The sequence below is a fragment of the Pongo pygmaeus genome, chromosome X (assembly GCF_028885625.2).
Source record: "Pongo pygmaeus isolate AG05252 chromosome X, NHGRI_mPonPyg2-v2.0_pri, whole genome shotgun sequence".
Classification (NCBI taxonomy): Eukaryota; Metazoa; Chordata; class Mammalia; order Primates; family Hominidae; genus Pongo; species Pongo pygmaeus.
In genome coordinates, this window is record NC_072396.2 from 67373585 (window position 1) to 67395622 (window position 22038).

General features: G+C 41.4%; 1 pseudogene; it reads left to right on the plus strand.

Moving 5' to 3' along the window:
- Positions 1–19677: 19677 nt before the first annotated feature.
- LOC129024715 (SHC-transforming protein 1-like) lies at positions 19678–21424 on the plus strand (annotated as a pseudogene).
- Positions 21425–22038: the final 614 nt, after the last annotated feature.

The window sequence follows — 22038 nt, forward strand, 5'->3', positions numbered from 1 at the left end:
TGGCTGGCTGGGATTCCAAGCCAGTGGATCTTATCCTGTGAGGTGCCATGAAAGTGGGACCTGAAAACTGTTGCTACCCAGCCCCCTGGTTTCAACCCCTTTCCTAGAGGCATGTACAGGGATTTAACTTCCCGCTTTACTGGAGTTGCAGCTACTTTTGCTGAGAAGCCCAGAAACCCTGGGTATCTAAGGCTCCCAGGTCTCTATGTGTGCCTGAATGGCTGCCCTGCTGACACTCCATGTAGCTGTGTATATCAGACTGAAGGCCCTAATGGAGTGGGTTCCAAGGCGATCTCCTGAGCTTAGGGTTGCAAAGATCCATGGGAGAAGCATAGGTTTCTGGGGTTGCACATTTACTCACTGCTTTTCTGAATGGGAGAGGTTCTCCTGGCTCTATGTCACTCCTGGGTAGGCTGTCATCTTGCCTTGCTTTTCTCCATTCCCTGTGGGTCGAGTTGTTTTCTTTTTTCTTTTCTTTTCTGTTTCTTTCTTTCTTTCTTTTTGTTGTTTGTTTGTTTGTTTTTTGAGATGGAGTCTTGCTCTTTTGCCCAGGCTAGAGTGCAGTGGCGCAATCTCGGCTCACTACAACCTCCACCTCCCGGGTTCAAGCGATTCTCCTGCCTCAGCCTCTGAGTAGCTGAGATTACAGGCCTGCCACCATGCCTGGCTAATTTTTGTATTTTTAGTAGAGATGGGGTTTCACCGTCTTGGCCAGGCTGGTCTCGAACTGACCTGGTGATCCACCTGCCTCGGCCTCCCAAAGTGCTGGGATTACAGGCATGAGACACCACTCCTGGCCGAGTTGTTCTCTTGATTAGTCCCAATGCATGCACCTGGATGTTTCAGTTAACGTTACTGTATCTACTCGCCCCTTGCATTCCTCTCTGTGAGAGCTGTGCACACTAGCTGCTTTTAGTTAGCCATCTTGACAAATCCCCAAATAGTTATTTTTTCTGATACTCCTCCTCTCACATTCCACTCCCTGATAGGCCCCAGTGTGTTGTTCCCCTCTGTGTGTACATGTGCTCTCATCACTTAGCTCCCACTTATAAGTGAAAACATGCAGTATTTAATTTTCTGTTTCTGTGTTAGTTTGCTAAGGATAGTGTCCTCTAGCTCTAACCATGTTCCTGCAAAAAACAGGATTGTATTCTTTTTATGGCTGCATAGTATTCCATGGTGTATACGTACCACATTTTCTCTACCCAATCTGCCATTGGTGGGTGTTTGTGTTGATTACATGTCTTTGCTATTGTAAATAGTATTGCAATGAACATACACATGCATATGTATTATGGTAGAATTATTTATATTCCTTTGGGTATATGCCCAGTAATAGAATGGCTGGATAATGGTAGTTCTGTTTTTACCTATTTAAAGAATTGCTATGCTGCTTTCCACAATGACTGAACTAATTTACACTCCCACCAGCAGTGTATAAGCATTCCTTTTTCTCCACAACCTAGCCAGCATCTGTTATTTTGAATTTTTTGTAATAGCCATTCTGACTGGTGTGAGATGGTATCTCATTGTGGTTTTGAGTTGTATTTCTCTAATGATCAGTGGTATTGAGATTTTTTTCATATGCTTGTCAGTCACATGTTTGTCTTCTTTTGAAAAGTGTATGTTCATGTCCATTACCCACTTTTCAATGGAATTGTTTGGTATTTTTTATTGTAAATTTGTTTAAGTTCCTTGTAGATGCTGGATATTAGACCTTTATCAGATGCATAGTTCACAAAATTTTTCTCCCATTCTGTAGGTTGTCTCTTTACTCTGCTAATAGTTTCTTTTACTGTGCAGAATCTCTTAAGTCTAATGAGATATTTGTCAATTTTTGCTTTCGCTGTGATTGCTTTTGGTGTCTTTGTTATGCAATCTTTGCCAGTTTCTATGTTCAGAATGGTATTGCCTAGGTTGTCTTCCAGGGTTTTTATACTTTTGGGTTCTACATTTAAGTCTTTCATCTATCTTGAGTTAATTTTTGCATATGGTGTAAGAAATGGTCCAGTTTTTATCTGCTGCATATGGCTAGCCAGTTATCCTGGCATTATTTATTGAATAGGGAGTCTTATCTTCATTGCTTGTTTTCATTGATTTCATTAAAGATCAGATGGTCATAAGTATGTGGCCTTATTTCTGGGCTCTCTATTTTGTTCCATTGGTCTATTTGTCTGTATTTGTCCCAGTATCATGCTCTTTTGGTTACAGTAGCCCTGTGGTATAATTTGAAGTTGAGAAACATGAAAATAATCTTAGTTCTAATCTTAACATTTTCCTGTGATTTTACTTCTCTCTGGGCCTCAGTTTTCTTATCTGTACAATGAGAAGTGCACTATGTCATGTAGGGTTCTTCAAGCTCTGGAAATCCTGGATCTTGAAACATCACACACATTCTTCAAGGAACAGCTCAAGTACTACACCCTCCAAAAACCTTTCTCTGACTGTCTTAGCCCTTGGACCTATCCCTCATTTGAACTCCTAGAGCACCAACTTTCTGGGTCATTTGTTTGCCTCTTAATCACTTTTTTCCCATCATTTCTTGGATGACTGTTCTTTATTCTTGTTTAACTTTTCACCCACACGTGAGCTTTAGCTCCTGACTTTCTAATTTCCTAGAGGGTAATTAGAAAAAGTCTCTTACTTTTCTATTGCCTTCTTGGGATAACCCAGCATACAGATCTGCTGTGGGAGTTGGTTACAGGTATAAAATTATTTATCAGGCAGAGATATATTTTCTGAAGTGGTGGATTTTGCAGGGTGTGGATGGTTCAGAGTGCTTGTGGCTAGATTTTCTTCTTCCAATTTGTAGCTCACCTTTGCACCATTTATGTGTTCATTAATGTCACCATCAGGGGAAACATGGGTGGGCAGTAAGAAAGAAGGTTAAAAAAATGTAGCCATTTATTCTGGGTTTTGGTTACCAGCTCTGTGACAAGCTTGGATGACAAAAGGCACAAATGAGAAAGATGAGATAGAGTAATAAATCATAGTGCTTATTTGACCCTGCTGTCACCAGTCCCTAGTAGCAGTGATTATGAAGAACCCTCTTCTGTGTAAATTACAAGGAGCTACTTCTACCACACACACACACACACACACACACACACACACCTCACAAGCTTGTAAAGGTCACAGTTTAAACACGGAGGTCATCAAAATTTCCAAAGCAGTGCTACTTAATACAGATATGATGCTGGTTACATATGTAATTCTAAATTTTCTAGTGGACACGTTTAAAAAGAAAAAAGAAGCAGGTGATCTTAAATTTAGGAATATATTTTATTTAACCTAGTACATTCAAATTATTATTTAAATATATAATCAATAAAAACATGATTACAGAAATATTTTACATGTTTTTATGCCAAAGCTTCAAAATCGGTTGTATATTTTACATTTGCAACACATGACAATTCAGACAAGCCTCATTTCAAGTGCTCAATAGTCACATGTGTCTAGTAACTACCGTACTGGGTGGTGTGGGTCTAGGCAAACCCCCATCCAATGTTTAAACCCCCATGCAACATCATTGCCAATACATTCATCAATTTATCCAATACATACCAATCCAAGCATTGGCTAAGTTATTAGTGAAAATGTCAAGAAAGCCTAAAAAGAGGCTTCCTAGGTAAATTTCCAGCCAGCTCCAATATTTGTCAGGTATTGTTATAGACACAACAGTGGACAAAACACACAGAACCCTATGATGAGCTTAGATTCTACTGGGATAAACAGATAATTTGAGTCAGAAGATTATAAGTGCTATAAAGATAATGCAGAGTAAGAGAAGATAGACAATGATGGGAGAAACTATTTTAAATAGGGGGTTTGAGCCAGCCTCTCTGGAGAAAATATATCTGTACAGAGGCCTAAGGAAGTAAGGGAGTGAGCCATGTCAAAAACTGCAGGAAGTGTTTTAGGCATAGAGAACACCTATTCAAAGCCCTTTAAGGCAGGAGCATTCTTGGTCTGGTGAGAAACCAACAGGAGGCCAGTGTCATTGCAGTCTCCTAGGACAGTGCCCTTTTTACTTTCCATCTGTAGCATCCTTAATCATGGCAGTGAAGCAGCAGGCACTGCCTCCCAGGGTGGAGCAGCAAAGCAGCATAAAGCTCTTGCCACTTTCCTTCTGGGCCCTGTTTTCTGATTAAATTGTATTAATTTTTTTGGCAGCCACATCACACTGCTGACTCATATTGAGCTCCTAGTTAACTAAACCCCTAAGGTTGTTTTGCTCTGGTGCTGCTAAGAAAAGAGCTCAAAATAGTGGTGGGACAATGAGCCAGAGAAATAATTTAATGTGAAATTTCCTTCACTAGAGTCCTCATCTTGGACAGAGCATCAGTATGGCATGACACAGATCCCTGGAGGGAGAGGGAGGTGAGCTGGGGAGAGAGGAAGATGAATTCTTAAGATAATTGAGCCTTCTACATTAGTATTTGAAGCCTGGATCTCCCAAATAAAGAGACAAAAATAGAACCACTGAAGAAAAGGGACCTTGCCAGTTCATTGGAGAGGCCCAGCCAAATCATTAGAGGACAAGCTAAAGCAACCATATGCCCCATTGAACAAGAAACTTAATTGGGCCTAAGGCTGACTGAGGCTCACAACTGGTAGGCTGGGAAAGGGAAAGGAGCCCAGGTGGTGGCCACCCAGCAGAAATTCTGCCTTTTCCAGCAAGAAGGAAGCATTTCACTGCTGGACCAGGAAATGGCCCTAGCCTGTTTCTATGGTGAAGTCTTTCCCTGGAGACTGAATGTTTCTAGTACAAATAAGCTTGAACTGAATGTGAATACAAACCACTGAGGCTCTCCTATGTCCAGAGGATATCAGGGAAGGCTGTAATAGGAGGGATAAAGGCCAGAATAGAAAAGCTTGAGTCTCACTGAGAGGACCCATCTCCTCTCTCCATCCACCATTAGCCCATGGTGTTTTGGGTGCCCATAATGGAATTCAGGTCTCTTCAGAAACTACTCTTACCTTCCTCTGCCACATTGACACCCACTTTTTCTCTATAGCATTCTACAGTCCAGTTACATCGAACTCCTCTCTGTTTTCAGGACATGCATCTCAGTTTCTCCCATGGTGTTCTCAGAATTGATTCTTTCTGACTGCCTGTCTCTGCTCCTCCCTCCATTCTTTAACGATCTCAAGTCCATGTCTGTAACCACCATATGAGTTCTTTCTACTTGCTGCAGAAACAAAGACCATGGAATTGCTGTAAAGGAAGTTTAATTGATGTGAAGTCAGCCATACCACACAGGAGATGGGGTAATTACTCAAATTAATCTCATCAAAGGCTGAGAGGTTAGGGATTTTTCAAATACAGTTTGGTTGGCAGGGGGCTAGGGTATGGGGAGTGCTGATTGGTTAGGTTGGAGATGAAATCATAGGGAGTCAAAGCTGTCCTCTTGCACAAAGTTGCTTCTGGGTGAGGCCACAGGAGTGGTTGGTGAGTCCAGATGGAGCTATTAGTGTCAGACATGAAAATAACATAAAACAGATATCTCAAAAGCAGGGCAGGAGAAGGCCCTTTTTCCAACCAAGAATGTCAGGCAACCATCAGGTGATGGTCAGGCAGTTGGTAACTATCTCTTTAAAATAATAATTGATCACAGCCAGCACCAGGAAAAGGCAGTCTCCCAATAGATAAGAACATCTGAACTTGGTGATAAGCAGCTTTTCAATAACACCTCAGGAGTTGTGTGAGTGAGCTCAAGCATGTGCACTAAGAGGCAAAATGGCAGATGAACTTCTTCTAGGAACACTGGACTTGTATGGGAAAAATGCCGCAAGTGAACATGCATACAACTTTAGTAAATCCACTGCACGTGACCCCTCCCAAGTGCTGGCAGGCTACTGTGTATGTGGACAACCCACTTCATGGGAAGAATTAGGGAAGAAGAAACAAAACCCTCTGGAAGTATGCCAACATATAAAGCCCCAAGTCAAAGGTCAAACTGTGCACTTGATCTCTCAGGTCACCCACTAGGCCCTCTTTCAAGTGTATTTCACTTCCTTTTATTCCTGCCCTAAAACATTTTAATAAACTTTCGCTCCTGCTATAAAACTTGCCTTTGTCTCTTCTTCTGTCTTTTATACCTCTCAGTTGAATTATTTCTTCTGAGGAGGCAATAACTGAGATTGCTGCAGACCCATATGGATTCACTGCTGCTAATACTTGCACATTACCCCAGTAAAGATACATATTGTTTGCTAATTAGGAGTTCTACAAGTTGCATATTCACTTCTTTATATATTTGTTTTCACGTCAAATTGTCTACAATGGCATTTACAACTGAGTGAAAAGGCTTGAAATCTGAATCCTAGCCACGTCACCTCTCCTGGACTCTGGTTCTTCACCTAGAATATGAAAATGTTGGTCCCTGCAGGGTTGGTATGGGGATAAAATGAATGAATGGAAACAACGTGCTTTGGAAAATGTAAAAATGCTGTAGGTATTGTAAATCCAAAATATTGGAGTCAGGTCTCAGTCAGCTAAGAAAGTTTATTTTGTCAAGGTTAAGGATGCACCCATTACACAGCCTCAGGAGGAACTGACAACATGTGCCCAACGTGGCTGGGGTACAGCTTGCTTTTATACAATTTAGAGGGACATGAGGCAACAATTAATACATGTAAGATTTACATTGGTTTGATCTGGAAGGGCAGGATAACTTGAAGCAGAAGCTTCCCGGTCATAGATAGATTTAAACATATTCTGATTGGCAATTGGCTGAAAGAGTTATTATCAGTAGATAGGAATGTCTGGGTTAAGTTAAGGGGTTATGGAGACCAATGTTTTATCATACAGATGAAGCCTTCAGATAGCAGACTCCAGGGAAAATAGATTGTGTTTTTTTTTTTTTAATCATACTTAAGGTCTGTGTTAATGTTAATACTGGAGGGGTATAATGAGGCATGTCCAACCCTCTCTTCCATCATGGCCTGAACTCTGAAATACCCTTAGCCAAGAGGAGGGGGAAATTCAGATTAGTGGGGTGGGGCTTAAAATTTCATTTTTGGTTTACAGTATCAGGTAGGAGGAAGGAGGCAGACTGAACACCCGTGTGGTTGACAACAGAATCTAGAAACCTTGGTTTTAAAGCTCCAATTACAGCAAAGGCTTTAACTGACATTAAGGTGACAGGGGAGGGGTAGAATGAAGTGCTGCCTTTTGTGTAATGTGTTGGAGCAGCTCTTAGGAGCAGCAGCAAACAGCCTCATCCTTGTGGTCTAGAGGGAAACAGAGTGGCCATTTGTTAATGATAAATCATGGTTTAGCTGGGTGTGGTGGCTCGTGCCTGTAATCCCCACACTTTGGGAGGCTAAGGCAGAAGGATGGTTTGAGCCTAGGAGTTTGAGACCAGCTTGAGCAACATATTGAGACCCCCATCTCTACAAAAGAAAATTTAAAATGAGCCGGGTATGGTGGCACACACCTGTAGTCTCAGTTACTCAGGAGGCTGAGGCAGGAGAATCCCTTGAACACAGGAGTTTGAGGTTATAGTGGGCTAATTGTGCCACTGCACTCCAGCTGAGTGACAGAGAGAGACCCTGTCTCAAAAAAAAAGTTTGTGAAAGGAAAGTATCTTCAGCACCCAAAATCACTAAGCTAAAAGGAAAATTCAAGCTGGGAACTGCTTAGGGCAAACCTGACTCCCATTATATTTAAAATCATCCCTCTTCTCACTGAGACAAATGCATATCTGATTGCCTCCTTTGGAGGCTTTGTCAAGGGCAGGCATCCTCAACCTTGATAAAATAAGCTTTCTAAATTAACTGAGCCCTGTCTCAAATTTTTGGGTTCACATTTGGTTACCACAAAGGGATTCTGAGTGGAGATGCCCCTGACCCTTGACAAATCTCCTATCGGTGCTTGGCACCAGCATGAGCTAACTTTATGTCTCAAACCAATAGGAAATTTTGCTGAGGTCTGAGAGAAGCCCCTCCAAAGAATCCCTGTTCTCTCCAGATTTGGTGAAGATCTAAAGTTTATTTTGCAGTACAACTCCACTTCCTTTTTGGAGTGTTACTTGCTTCCAACACAAGAAAGGCAAGTTTTTCCTGCTTCCATGACAATGGAAGGCAGATAACTCCATTATGGAGTTTGAGCTCACTTCTAACAGGGAAGATAAGGGTTCTTTTTCTGCTTCTAAGGTGGTAGAGAGCAGTCTTCACCCTGAGACTCATCCCTAGGTAAGTAACTGAACTGGGGTTTGTCTTGGCTAAAGTTAAGATTAACAACCAGTTGATCTTAATTTCTCTTTACTGTTAGAGCACTCCTCGGTGATCACATTGCTGGGTTTTGTTGTTGTTTGTTCCAGTGTTTCTCCCAACAGATTTGACCTACTCTGCCTGACTTGGTCAAATCTGAGTGAGAATTCCAAATTGTGTGTAACAAGTCCTCTCTAGTTTGGCTAAAATTCCTCACAGCTGCAAAAGAAAAAAAAAAAAAAAGGAGAAAATGAAAAAACATGTGTTTGGTTTCTGTGTTTGCTTCTTGTCTTTAAAAAATTCCATAATTGTTATTTTCATTTACTTTTCTTTCACCCTATACCTCCTTTCCCGTTTGCCATCTGCAGTACCAAAAAATCTAGAAAGGGCTTCTAATGACTTGAACCCCTTTAAAGAATTCAGATTATTTTTAGGCCTAAACCTCTGTTTTCCTGTATTGCATGACCTGACCTTTTTGGTTTTTGCATTGTGAGAGGATTTGACCTTGGTATGTATGGTGGCACACAAGAGCTACAAAGTTATGGGTGACTGAGCACAGTTTACAGGAAGTTGTCTTGGCTGGGGTTTTTTTTTTTTTTTCTTTTTTCTTTCTTTTCTTTCCTAGGAAGTTGTTAAGGATCCTAATACTTGTTCAGAGATGCATTCTAAAGGGTCTTCTCTATTGATTTTTCTCCCAGAATTAATCTTAATTCAATTTGTCTGTGCACATTTGCATGAGGAACTGAACTGTTGTTTTCATATGTTAATGATAGGCTGAGATTTCCTCAGCTCCAAAGAGAAAGGGCATTTGCTCCTCCAAACTGAAAGGCACCCCTGGGTGATCAGGAGCCTTGTAGGAGTTTCTAGGGGGTTGACCCCCATGACATGCAGTGACCCTGTAGAGAAATCCCCAAGAAAAATTAATTTAAAAAATGTCTCATCCAGGAAACACATATAAGGGCTGATCATCTGGCATTTTGAGCCCTCTCAGAGCTTATAGACCTCCGGAGTGAAACTGAGACACGTAAGAGGGTGGAATTGACTCAGTTGTGACCAACTGTGGAGTCCTGCCCACAAGCAGCACATATTGATCCACAACACAAAACCCCTAGGCCACAGCTCAGTTTCTCCTTTTAAGAAAAAAAAAAAGTGGGAAATGAATAATCTAAGAATGAAGAGAAAATAAGGAGAATGACCCCATTTTGAGCACTCTGTAAGTTTTATGGAACCTCTACTTGCCAGAATAAAATGGAAGTAATATGGTTTTTGTGCATATTTACATTAAAGAGTCCCAAGGTTGACCTGCAGACTATAGAGTTTGTAGGTCCCAATTTTCTCTATTTTTCTTTTCAGCCTGCTGTTATTTTCTACTGAAATAAAAACCACTGTTTGGATCTAACTTTTTTTTTTTTTACAAGCTGGTGAATTTGTATTTATCTCATGGCTAAAGCACTGAGGTAAAAGCTATAGAATCTTTGTGTGTATGTAGTATGTGTGTATGTATATGTGTGTGTATATATTTGAAGGCCTTTATATAGACTACTATAATTTTATGTTCAATTGGCAATTAAATCCCTTTGAATTTCTCTCTAGCTCACCAGACAGTCTCTTTGTACCTTATAATGTAAATTTTGCTACTTGATTTTCACCAGAATTGTTTCCTTTAATATGCAGATTTAGGACTATGAAGCTGACAACTGCCAGGGTAAGGAAACAAGTTATCAAGAGTTTGCAAGTTTAAGACAGGAAAAAAAAGAGGAGGTTTTGGAAATCTATAAGATGTACTTCTATCAGCATGCCTAATACATCTATGTATTTATGTGTTGTGTACAAAATGTTTCACTACTGAAAATATATAAAGAGCTCTAATTAATTGGCTTAAGAAAATAAAAGCACTTGAATCAAATACTTTGTCAGGAAAAAAGAAAAGACTAGTCAAATACTTTCAAGTTTATGTAACTTAAGTTAAAATCTGTATTAAATAAGCTAGCTTTAAAATTATTGGTAAAGTAATATTAGAAATGTCTTAAGAATTGCCAGCATACATTTTGTTTGCATTTATTAATCAAGCAATTTCATACTTATTCCTACCAAATACTGTAAGTTGTCAAAATTTGGCATAGGGATTACAAAACTATAAACCCAACCCTAAACAGAATAATATTTGTTTGTGTAATTTTAATAAATAAGACTGATATTGGTTTATAAGACTGATATTGGTTTAATGAAAATAGCTGCATCTTGAATTTAGTAAGATTATTATAACTTCTAATCCTGTGGCTTTAGGCAGTCTAGTTCCCTGGCAATAAGGAGATTTGTTTTGGGAAAGGACTGTTATCATATTCATTTCAAAGCTAAACTATAAACTAAGTTCCTCCCAAAGTTAATTCAGCCTATGCCCAGGAATGAACAAGGACAGCTTGGAGGTTAAAAGCAAGATGGAGTCAGTTAGGTCAAATATTTTTCTCTGTCTCAGTTATAATTTTGCAATGGTTGTTCAATAACTTTAAATGATGACTATCACAGTTTTCCTAAATAATCTAGGTAAAAAATTAAAATAAAATGAGTAAACGTAATGGGATAAATACTTGTAGACAAATGTCATAACATAGAATATACAGTTATATTAAATTAAATAATAGATATTTCATTATTTGGGTATTTTCCCATAAAAATATATTGTAGGAAAACATTCTTCCTAAAAAAGTGTTTACTTTTTAAAATGATGAAAAGTTTTGTGTAATTTGAACCTTATTTAAAGGTTCTATATAAAACAAGGAAAAGGAAGCAGGAAATAAGAGGTGTAAAGAAAGTTATGAAAATAGAGAGGTTTTTTGTGGTAAGAAACTTAATGAGAAATAATTTTATATGAGAAATAATCTTGTATGGTAAATTTAGACCTAAAATAAAATGACTAGTTGTTTTAGAAAGAGTGATATTCAGGACGAACCAGAAAGTTCTAGCATGTCATGAGTGGTCTGTGTAAGTCATAAAAGAGGATTAAAAAATAAAAAACCGTTTTATATGATCAAGTTGTATATAATTAAATTAATGCTCTTTCTAGAGATTGGGCTTGATGTAAAAAAAAAACACTTATACACTAAATCATTTGTTAGAACAATGAAATTTTCTTAAGGGGTTGATTTACTCTTTATAAATTATAAGATATTTCAATTTTTTTTAAACCAAAGTTCAACTTTTATTGCATCTCACTGTTTCTCAGCTTTCTCTCACTCCCCTTTTAAAAGGCACATTTTCTTAAAGGTCTAAAGGAAATGTTTTCTTCCAGCATAGTATTCTGTGCACTGCAGAAGGTCTTTTATTTAGCCTTTTGGTAACTGGCCTAATACATTGTATGCTTTATCAAAATAATTTCTATGCCATTATTATTATGTTTGGTTTGCTTAGGAAAAAAACTGAGATTTAATTTTTTTTAATTAATGTTATTACATTCATGTATCTTCCTGTACGTGCTTTTAATGTCCTTGTGACATTGAGTTACAGGGCTTTGACTCCTGGGTGTAAAAAGGGCACCAAGTCTTGCTAGATCTTAAACACTGAGAGCAATTAAGTCTCATCTTCAGGCCCCGTAGAACATACCAACCATGGAAACTGTATTCCTGAGATACAGGACAAAAATTAAAGCTATGTCAACTCAAGGCCCAGAGACTATCATGGAAAAGTTGGACAAGGAAGACTGTAAGGGCTGATTTTGAAAGATAAAATAAATTCAGTTTCACTATAAATTAATCATTAATGTCAGAGACACACTGATGCAAGACCAGTATATGGGCCCCTGTGTCAGATTAACAAGGTTTTCTTGAAGCATTAACCAACTCCTTAATAAAGGTTATAAAGGCTAATGGAGGTTATATCTGATGGTCAAAAATTAAAATTTTATAGATTGTTTATAAAATTTTGAGAAACAAATTTAATCGGCTTCATGCTGTTATTAGGAGTTATTTTGAAAATTACGTCTCCTCTCACAACAAATAATGTTTTTTGCCTTTTTTTTTTGAAATCCTTGAGTTATCACTTTGATGATTCATTTAGAATGAGATATTTTACAATGACCTGTGATTCTATTTTGTAATATCAAGTGTTTAAACCTTTTATATTTGACAAGGTTTCCAAAATGAAATGATAGATTATGTATTTTTGGACCTAATTAATTCTTTAAGATATTAGGTTCCCTGAAGTTCAAAAATGATATAATTTGACTTATTTGGTACAAAAAGTATACAGGAAGCATTGTCAAATATGAAATTGTGTTTGGTTTTCTTTGGGGTATATTTGTATAAATATGTTATTGGTATGTTTTCCAAAATTATGGGAAACTCCTGTAATTCTGATACGATTTAGTGTTCATTATCAGTAATAATAATAATTCTTTTTTTTTTTTTTTTTTTTTTTTTTTTTTTTTAGGTTTTATGGTACATGTGCACAATGTGCAGGTAAGTTACATATGTATACATGTGCCATGCTGGTGCGCTGCACCCACCAACTCGTCATCTAGCATTAGGTATATCTCCCAATGCTATCCCTCCCCCCTCCCCCCACCCCACAACAGTCCCCAGAGTGTGATGTTCCCCTTCCTGTGTCCATGTGTTCTCATTGTTCAATTCCCACCTATGAGTGAGAATATGCGGTGTTTGGTTTTTTGTTCTTGCGATAGTTTACTGAGAATGATGATTTCCAATTTCATCCATGTCCCTACAAAGGACGTGAACTCATCATTTTTTATGGCTGCATAGTATTCCATGGTGTATATGTGCCACATTTTCTTAATCCAGTCTATCATTGTTGGACATTTGGGTTGGTTCCAAGTCTTTGCTATTGTGAATAATGCCGCAATAAACATACGTGTGCATGTGTCTTTATAGCAGCATGATTTATAGTCCTTTGGGTATATACCCAGTAATGGGATGGCTGGGTCGAATGGAATTTCTAGTTCTAGATCCCTGAGGAATCGCCACACTGACTTCCACAAGGGTTGAACTAGTTTACAGTCCCACCAACAGTGTAAAAGTGTTCCTATTTCTCCACATCCTCTCCAGCACCTGTTGTTTCCTGACTTTTTAATGATTGCCATTCTAACTGGTGTGAGATGGTATCTCATTGTGGTTTTGATTTGCATTTCTCTGATAGCCAGTGATGGTGAGCATTTTTTCATGTGTTTTTTGGCTGCATCAATGTCTTCTTTTGAGAAGTGTCTGTTCATGTCCTTTGCTCACTTTTTGATGGGGTTGTTTGTTTTTTTCTTGTAAATTTGTTGGAGTTCATTGTAGATTCTGGATATTAGCCCTTTGTCAGATGAGTAGGTTGCGAAAATTTTCTCCCATTTTGTAGGTTGCCTGTTCACTCTGATGGTAGTTTCTTTTGCTGTGCAGAAGCTCTTGAGTTTAATTAGATCCCATTTGTCAATTTTGGCTTTTGTTGCCATTGCTTTTGGTGTTTTAGACATGAAGTCCTTGCCCATGCCTATGTCCTGAATGGTAATGCCTAGGTTTTCTTCTAGGGTTTTTATGGTTTTAGGTCTAACATTTAAGTCTTTAATCCATCTTGAATTGACTTTTGTATAAGGTGTAAGGAAGGGATCCAGTTTCAGCTTTCTACATATGGCTAGCCAGTTTTCCCAGCACCATTTATTAAATAGGGAATCCTTTCCCCATTTCTTGTTTTTCTCAGGTTTGTCAAAGATCAGACAGTTGTAGATATATGGCATTATTTATGAAGGCTCTGTTCTGTTCCATTGATCTATATCTCTGTTTTGGTACCAGTACCATGCTGTTTTGGTTACTGTAGCCTTGTAGTATAGTTTGAAGTCAGGTAGTGTGATGCCTCCAGCTTTGTTCTTTTGGCTTAGGATTGACTTGGCGATGTGGGCTCTTTTTTGGTTCCATATGAACTTTAAAGTAGTTTTTTCTAATTCTGTGAAGAAAGTCATTGGTAGTTTGATGGGGATGGCATTGAATCTGTAAATTACCTTGGGAAGGATGGCCATTTTCATGATATTGATTCTTCCTACCCATGAGCATGGAATGTTCTTCCATTTGTTTGTATCCTCTTTTATTTCTTTGAGCAGTGGTTTGTAGTTCTCCTTGAAGAAGTCTTTCACATCCCTTGTAAGTTGGATTCCTAGGTATTTTATTCTCTTTGAAGCAATTGTGAATGGGAGTTCACTCATGATTTGGCTCTCTGTTTGTCTGTTATTGATGTATAAGAATGCTTGTGATTTTTGCACATTGATTTTGTATCCTGAGACTTTGCTGAAGTTGCTTATCAGCTTAAGGAGATTTTGGGCTGAGACAATGGGGTTTTCTAGATATACTATCATGTCATCTGCAAACAGGGACAATTTGACTTCCTCTTTTCCTAATTGAATACCCTTGATTTCCTTCTCCTGCCTAATTGCCCTGGCCAGAACTTCCAACACTATGTTGAATAGAAGTGGTGAGAGAGGGCATCCCTGTCTTGTGCCAGTTTTCAAAGGGAATGCTTCCAGTTTTTGCCCATTCAGTATGATATTGGCTGTGGGTTTGTCATAAATAGCTCTTATTATTTTGAGATACGTCCCATCAATTCCTAATTTATTGAGAGTTTTTAGCATGAAGGGTTGTTGAATTTTGTCAAAGGCCTTTTCTGCATCTATTGAGATAATCATGTGGTTTTTGTCTTTCGTTCTGTTTATATGCTGGATTACATTTATTGATTTGCGTATATTGAACCAGCCTTGCATCCCAGGGATGAAGCCCACTTGATCATGGTGGATAAGCTTTTTGATGTGCTGCTGGATTCAATTTGCCAGTATTTTATTGAGGATTTTTGCATCAATGTTCATCAAGGTTATTGGTCTAAAATTGTCTTTTTTTGTTGTGTCTCTGCCAGGCTTTGGTATCAGGATGATGCTGGCCTCATAAAATGAGTTAGGGAGGATTCCCTCTTTTTCTATTGATTGGAATAGTTTCAGAAGGAATGGTACCAGCTCCTCCTTGTACCTCTGGTAGAATTCGGCTGTGAATCCATCTGGACCTGGACTTTTTTTGGTTGGTAAGCTATTGATTATTGCCACAATTTCAGCTCCTGTTATTGGTCTATTCAGAGATTCAACTTCTTCCTGGTTTAGTCTTGGGAGGGTGTATGTGTTGAGGAATTTATCCATTTCTTCTAGATTTTCTAGTTTATTTGCATAGAGGTGTTTGTAATATTCTCTGATGGTAGTTTGTATTTCTGTGGGATCGGTGGTGATATCCCCTTTATCATTTTTTATTGCATCTATTTGATTCTTCTCTCTTTTTTTCTTTATTAATCTTGCTAGCGGTCTATCAATTTTGTTGATCCTTTCAAAAAACCAGCTCCTGGATTCATTTATTTTTTGAAGGGTTTTTTGTGTCTCTATTTCCTTCAGTTCTGCTCTGATTTTAGTTATTTCTTGCCTTCTGCTAGCTTTTGAATGTGTTTGCTCTTGCTTTTCTAGTTCTTTTAATTGTGATGTTAGGGTGTCAATTTTGGATCTTTCCTGCTTTCTCTTGTGGGCATTTAGTGCTATAAATTTCCCTCTACACACTGCTTTGAATGCATCCCAGAGATTCTGGTATGTTGTGTCTTGGTTCTCGTTGGTTTCAAAGAACATCTTTATTTCTGCCTTCATTTCGTTATGTACCCAGTAGTCATTCAGGAGCAGGTTGTTCAGTTTCCACGTAGTTGAGCGGTTTTGAGTGAGATTCTTAATCCTGAGTTCTAGCTTGATTGCACTGTGATCTGAGAGACAGTTTGTTACAATTTCTGTTCTTTTACATTTATTGAGGAGAGCTTTACTTCCAAGTATATGGTCAATTTTGGAATAGGTGTGGTGTGGTGCTGAAAAAAATGTATATTCTGTTGATTTGGGGTGGAGAGTTCTGTAGATGTCTATTAGGTCTGCTTGGTGCAGAGCTGAGTTCAATTCCTGGGTATCCTTGTTGACTTTCTGTCTCGTTGATCTGTCTAATGTTGATAGTGGGGTGTTAAAGTCTCCCATTATTAATGTGTGGGAGTCTAAGTCTCTTTGTAGGTCACTCAGGACTTGCTTTATGAATCTGGGTGCTCCTGTATTGGGTGCATATATATTTAGGATAGTTAGCTCTTCTTGTTGAATTAATCCCTTTACCATTATGTAATGGCCTTCTTTGTCTCTTTTGATCTTTGTTGGTTTAAAGTCTGTTTTATCAGAGACTAGGATTGCAACCCCTGCCTTTTTTTGTTTTCCATTTGCTTGGTAGATCTTCCTCCATCCTTTTATTTTGAGCCTATGTGTGTCTCTGCACGTAAGATGGGTTTCCTGAATACAGCACACTGATGGGTCTTGAGTCTTTATCCAGTTTGCCAGTCTGTGTCTTTTAATTGGAGCATTTAGTCCATTTACATTTAAAGTTAATATTGTTATGTGTGAATTTGATCCTGTCATTATGATGTTAGCTGGATATTTTGCTCGTTAGTTGGTGCAGTCTCTTCCTAGTCTCGATGGTCTTTACATTTCGGTATGATTTTGCAGTGGCTGGTACCGGTTGTGCCTTTCCATGTTTAGCGCTTCCTTCAGGAGCTCTTTTAGGGCAGGCCTGGTGGTGACAAAATCTCTCAGCATTTGCTTGTCTGTAAAGTATTTTATTTCTCCTTCACTTATGAAGCTTAGTTTGGCAGGATATGAAATTCTGGGTTGAAAATTCTTTTCTTTAAGAATGTTGAATATTGGCCCCCACTCTCTTCTGGCTTGCAGGGTTTCTGCCGAGAGATCCGCTGTTAGTCTGATGGGCTTCCCTTTGATGGTAACCCGACCTTTCTCTCTGGCTGCCCTTAACATTTTTTCCTTCATTTCAACTTTGGTGAATCTGACAATTATGTGTCTTGGAGTTGCTCTTCTCGAGGAGTATCTTTGTGGCGTTCTCTGTATTTCCTGAATCTGAATGTTGGCCTGCCTTGCTAGATTGGGGAAGTTCTCCTGTATAATATCCTGCAGAGTGTTTTCCAACTTGGTTCCATTCTCCCCGTCACTTTCAGGTACACCAATCAGACGTAGATTTGGTCTTTTCACATAGTCCCACATTTCTTGGAGGCTTTGCTCGTTTCTTTTTATTCTTTTTTCTCTAAACTTCCCTTCTCGCTTCATTTCATTCATTTCATCTTCCAGGGCTGATACCCTTTCTTCCATTTGATCGCATCGGCTCCTGAGGCTTCTGCATTCTTCACGTAGTTCTCGAGCCTTGGTTTTCAGCTCCATCAGCTCCTTTAAGCACTTCTCTGTATTGGTTATTCTAGTTATACATTCTTCTAAATTTTTTTCAAAGTTTTCAACTTCTTTGCCTTTGGTTTGAATATCCTCTCGTAGCTCGGAGTAATTTGATCGTCTGAAGCCTTCTTCTCTCAGCTCGTCAAAGTCATTCTCCGTCCAGCTTTGTTCCGTTGCTGGTGAGGAACTGCGTTCCTTTGGAGGAGGAGAGGTACTCTGGTTTTTAGAGTTTCCAGTTTTTCTGCTCTGTTTTTTCCCCATCTTTGTGGTTTTATCTACTTTTGGTCTTTGATGATGGTGATGTACAGATGGGTTTTTGGTGTGGATGTCCTTTCTGTTAGTTTTCCTTCTAACAGACAGAACCCTCAGCTGCAGGTCTGTTGGAGTACCTGTCCGGCCGTGTGAGGTGTCAGTCTGCCCCTGCTGGGGGGTGCCTCCCAGTTAGGCTGCTCGGGGGTCAGGGGTCAGGGACCCACTTGAGGAGGCAGTCAGCCTGTTCTCAGATCTCCAGCTGCGTGCTGGGAGAACCACTGCTCTCCTCACAGCTGTCAGACTGGGACATTTAAGTCTGCAGAGGTTACTGCTGTCTTTTTGTTTGTCTGTGTCCTGCCCCCAGAGGTGGAGCCTACAGAGGCAGGCAGGCCTCCTTGAGCTGTGGTGGGCTCCACCCAGTTCAAGCTTCCAGGCTGCTTTGTTTACCTAAGCGAGCCTGGGCAATGGCGGGCACCCCTCCCCCAGCCTCGCTGCCGACTTGCTGTTTGATCTCAGACTGCTGTGCTAGCAATCAGCGAGACTCCGTGGGCGTAGGACCCTCTGAGCCAGGTGCGGGCTATACTCTCCTGGGGCACCGTTTCCTAAGCCCGTCGGAAAAGCACAGTATTCGGGTGGGAGTGGCCCGATTTTCCAGGTGCCGTCTGTCACCCCTGGAAGGGGAACTCCCTGACCCCTTGTGCTTCCCGAGTGAGGCAATGCCTCGCCCCTGCTTCGGCTGGCGCATGGTGCGCGCACCCACTGACCTGCGCCCACTGTCTGGCACTCCCTAGTGAGATGAACACGGTACCTCAGATGGAAATGCAGAAATCACCAGTCTTCTGCGTCGCTCGCGCTGGGAGCTGTAGACCGGAGCTGTTCCTATTCGGCCATCTTGGCTCCTCCCCAATAATAATTCTTATGTTAAAATTATTGTGTGCCACAGAGGTAACACATTTCATTGTCAATTGTATCTTTGAGTATGGCTGCCCTAAAATTTTTATTATCCATAGGCAATCGTCATGTTGTTTTGGTCCTCTTTAGAAGGCGGTTTTATAATTAGCTATAAAGTTCTTAACAAGTGCTCTTGAATGCCGGTTTCTGATAACTTTGGAGACTGTGACATGAGAATAGAGGAAACACTTTCAGGACTCATGGAGAGCTAAAACTTTTATGACTATCAAGCAAAACAGGAATTAATGGTATGGACTGGACTAATCTTTTTGACTTTTCACTAAAAACGTTGCTGATCCTTTGTTTTGTTTTTTAGTCTTGAAACTTTTCTTTAAAGCTATTGACAGCTTTTAACAATTTAGTATGCTCCTCTGAACAAAATTTGGAGCATATTTTTTTCTCTCTACCTGATTTCTCCAGGATTTGGAAACTATTTTTAAGTATTCTTAATTTATGACAATGCAATTATTTGCATAAAGAATCTGTTTTCATTTGCAACAGGACACAATTGGAGAAGCTGATTATTTCACCAGGGCTTTGACTGGAATAGTGTGCTTTCCTTTAAGGAATCAAAACTACCCTCATACCTTTGTCTACACAACCCTAGTACAGGGTTTCTGACCTGTGGTAGTTAAAGAATGCCATTTTCTGACAGGTCCAGGAGCTCCAGGTTTATCTTGGAACCTCAAGAGGAGAGGAAACTTATCCAACTTATAGGTATTTGATGATACAAATCCATGGCTGGGCTCAGCTTAAAAAGTTTTATCTGAGGAAGAGGCTCCACGTTGGGTGGGAATGGGGCCCAAAACTGTCTGGGTCTGAACTGGGGAGCAGAAACCACCTGTCCCTCTCATTCCCCAGGACTTCTGTGACTCCTGGGCCACAGAGGTCTGACCAGGCTAAGGGCTTGGGCATACCCCCTGCCTGGCCTCCTTGCCCAAACTGGCAGAGGGGCCAGACTGAGCAGCAGTCCCTCTCTCACCTCAGCTATGAATCTCCTGCCCCCCAAGTCCAAGTACAATCCACTGTGGAATGAGTCTCTGTCATCGCCGGAGGAGGGGCCTTCAGGGTCCACCCCACCAGAGGAGCTGCCTTCCCCATCAGCCTCATCCCTGGGGCCCATCCTGCCCCCTCTGCCTGGGAACCATAGTCCCACTACCCTGTGCTCCTTCTTCCCCTGGATGAGCAACCTGAGGCTGGCCAATTGGGCCGGGGGACACCTGGGGCCTAAGGGGGAGCCAGGAAGGGCAGCCAATGATGGGGAGGGCATCGTAGGGGCAACTATGCCAGACTCATTCCCCTACCCCTCCTCCAGGACATGAACAAGCTGAGTGGATGTGGTGGGTGCAGGACTCAGGTGGAAGGGGGCCAGCTTGGGGGCAAGGAGTGGACCCACCATGGGAGCTTTGTCAGTAAGCCCATGTGGGGCTGGCTGCATCCCAATGACAAAGTCATGAGACCTGGGGTTTCCTACTTGGTTTGGTACATGGGCTGTGTGGAGGTCCTGCAGTCAATGAGTGCTCTGGACTTCAACACCTGGACTCAGATCACCAGGGAGGCCATCAGTCTTGTATGTGAGGCTGTGCCAGGTGCCAAGGGGGCGACAAGGAGGAGAAAGCCCTGTAGCCATCCACTCAGCTCTATCCTGGGAAGGAGTAACCTGAAATTTGCTGGAATGACAATCACTCTCACCATCTCCACCAGCAGCCTCAACGTCATGGTTGCAGACTGCAAACAGATTATCACTAACCACCATATGCAATCTATCTCTGCATTCAGTGGGGATCTGGACATAGCCAAGTATGTCACCAACGTTGCCAAAGACCCTGTGAGTCAGAAAGCCTGCCACGTTCTGGAGTGTCCTGAAGGGCTTGCCCAGGATGTCATCAGCACCATTGGCCAGGCCTTCGAGTTGCACTTTAAACAATACCTCAGGAAACCACCCAAACTGGTCACCCCCCATGACAAGATGACTGGCTTTGATGGCTTAGCTTGGGATGAGGAGGAGGAAGAGCCACCTGGCCATCAGCACTATAATGACTTCCTGGGAAGGAACCCCCTCTTTGGCGTGTGGTATACATGAGGCTTCAGGAAGGAGCCACTCCAGGGGCTGTTCGACCCACTCTACCCAGTGCCCAGACCCCCAGCCACTTGGGAGCTACACTGTCTGTAGAACAGTCTGTTGGGGGAGATCCAGAAGTCTGCAAATAGATGCCACCTCTACCACCCTGTCCAGGCAGAGAGCTCTTTGATGATCCCTCCAATGTCAACGTGCAGAACCTAGACAAGGCCTGGCAAGCAGGAGGTGGTGCTGGGACCCCCAATCCTGCCATCAATGGCAGCACACCCTGGGACCTGTTTGACATGAAGCCCTTTGAAAATGCTTTTCACATGCCTCCTCCTCCCCAGTTGGTGTCCATGGCTGAGCAGCTCTGAGGGGACCCCTGGTTCCATGGGAAGCTGAGCTAGCGGGAGGCTGAGGCACAGCTGCAGCTCAACGGGGACTTCCTGGTGCAGGAGAGCATGACCACACCTGGCCAGTATGTGCTCACTGGCTTGCAGAGTGGGGAGCCCAAGCATCTGCTACTGGTGGACCCTGAGGGTGTAGTTTGGACAAAGGATCACTGCTTTGAGAGTGTCAGTCACCTCATCAGCTACCACATGGACAATCACTTGCCCATCATCTCTGTGGGCAGTGAACTGTGTCTACAGCAATCTATGGAGCAGAAACTGTGATCTGCCCCAGTGCTGTCTTCCAGAAGATGCCCTCCAACCCCTTTCCACCCTATTCCCTAACTCTCAGGACCTCAGTTGGGAGGGAGAATCCTGCTTCTCCCCAAGCATTAATCATCAAAGTATTAATGTACAGAGTGGCCTCTTACCTGGGCCTTTTCTGTGCCAACCTGATGCCCCTTCCCCAAGAAGTTGAGTGCTTGTCATGGAAAATGTCCTGTGGTGATAGGCCCAGTGGAACAGTCACCCTTCTGGGTAAGGGGGAATGAATCACACCTCTGGGCTTCAGGGTACCCCAGACCCCTCTCAACAACCCCACCTCCATGTTTAAACTTTGTGCCTTTGACCATCTCTTAGGTCTGAAGATATTTTATGCAAAGAGTTTTTGGGACCCTGAGTTCAATGACAGGGTTGCCAACACCTTCTTGGCTTCTGGGACCTGTCTTCTCCTTGCTCAGCACCCTCTCTGGTTTGGGTTGGGAGAACAGAGGCAGGAGTGGCAGCTGTCCCCTCTCCCTGGGGATATGCAACCCTTAGAGATTGCTCCAGGGCCCTCTCCTGGCCAGGGAGGAGATGGATCCCTCCCTTGCTCAGTGCCTCCTAGCCCGGGGGGGGGG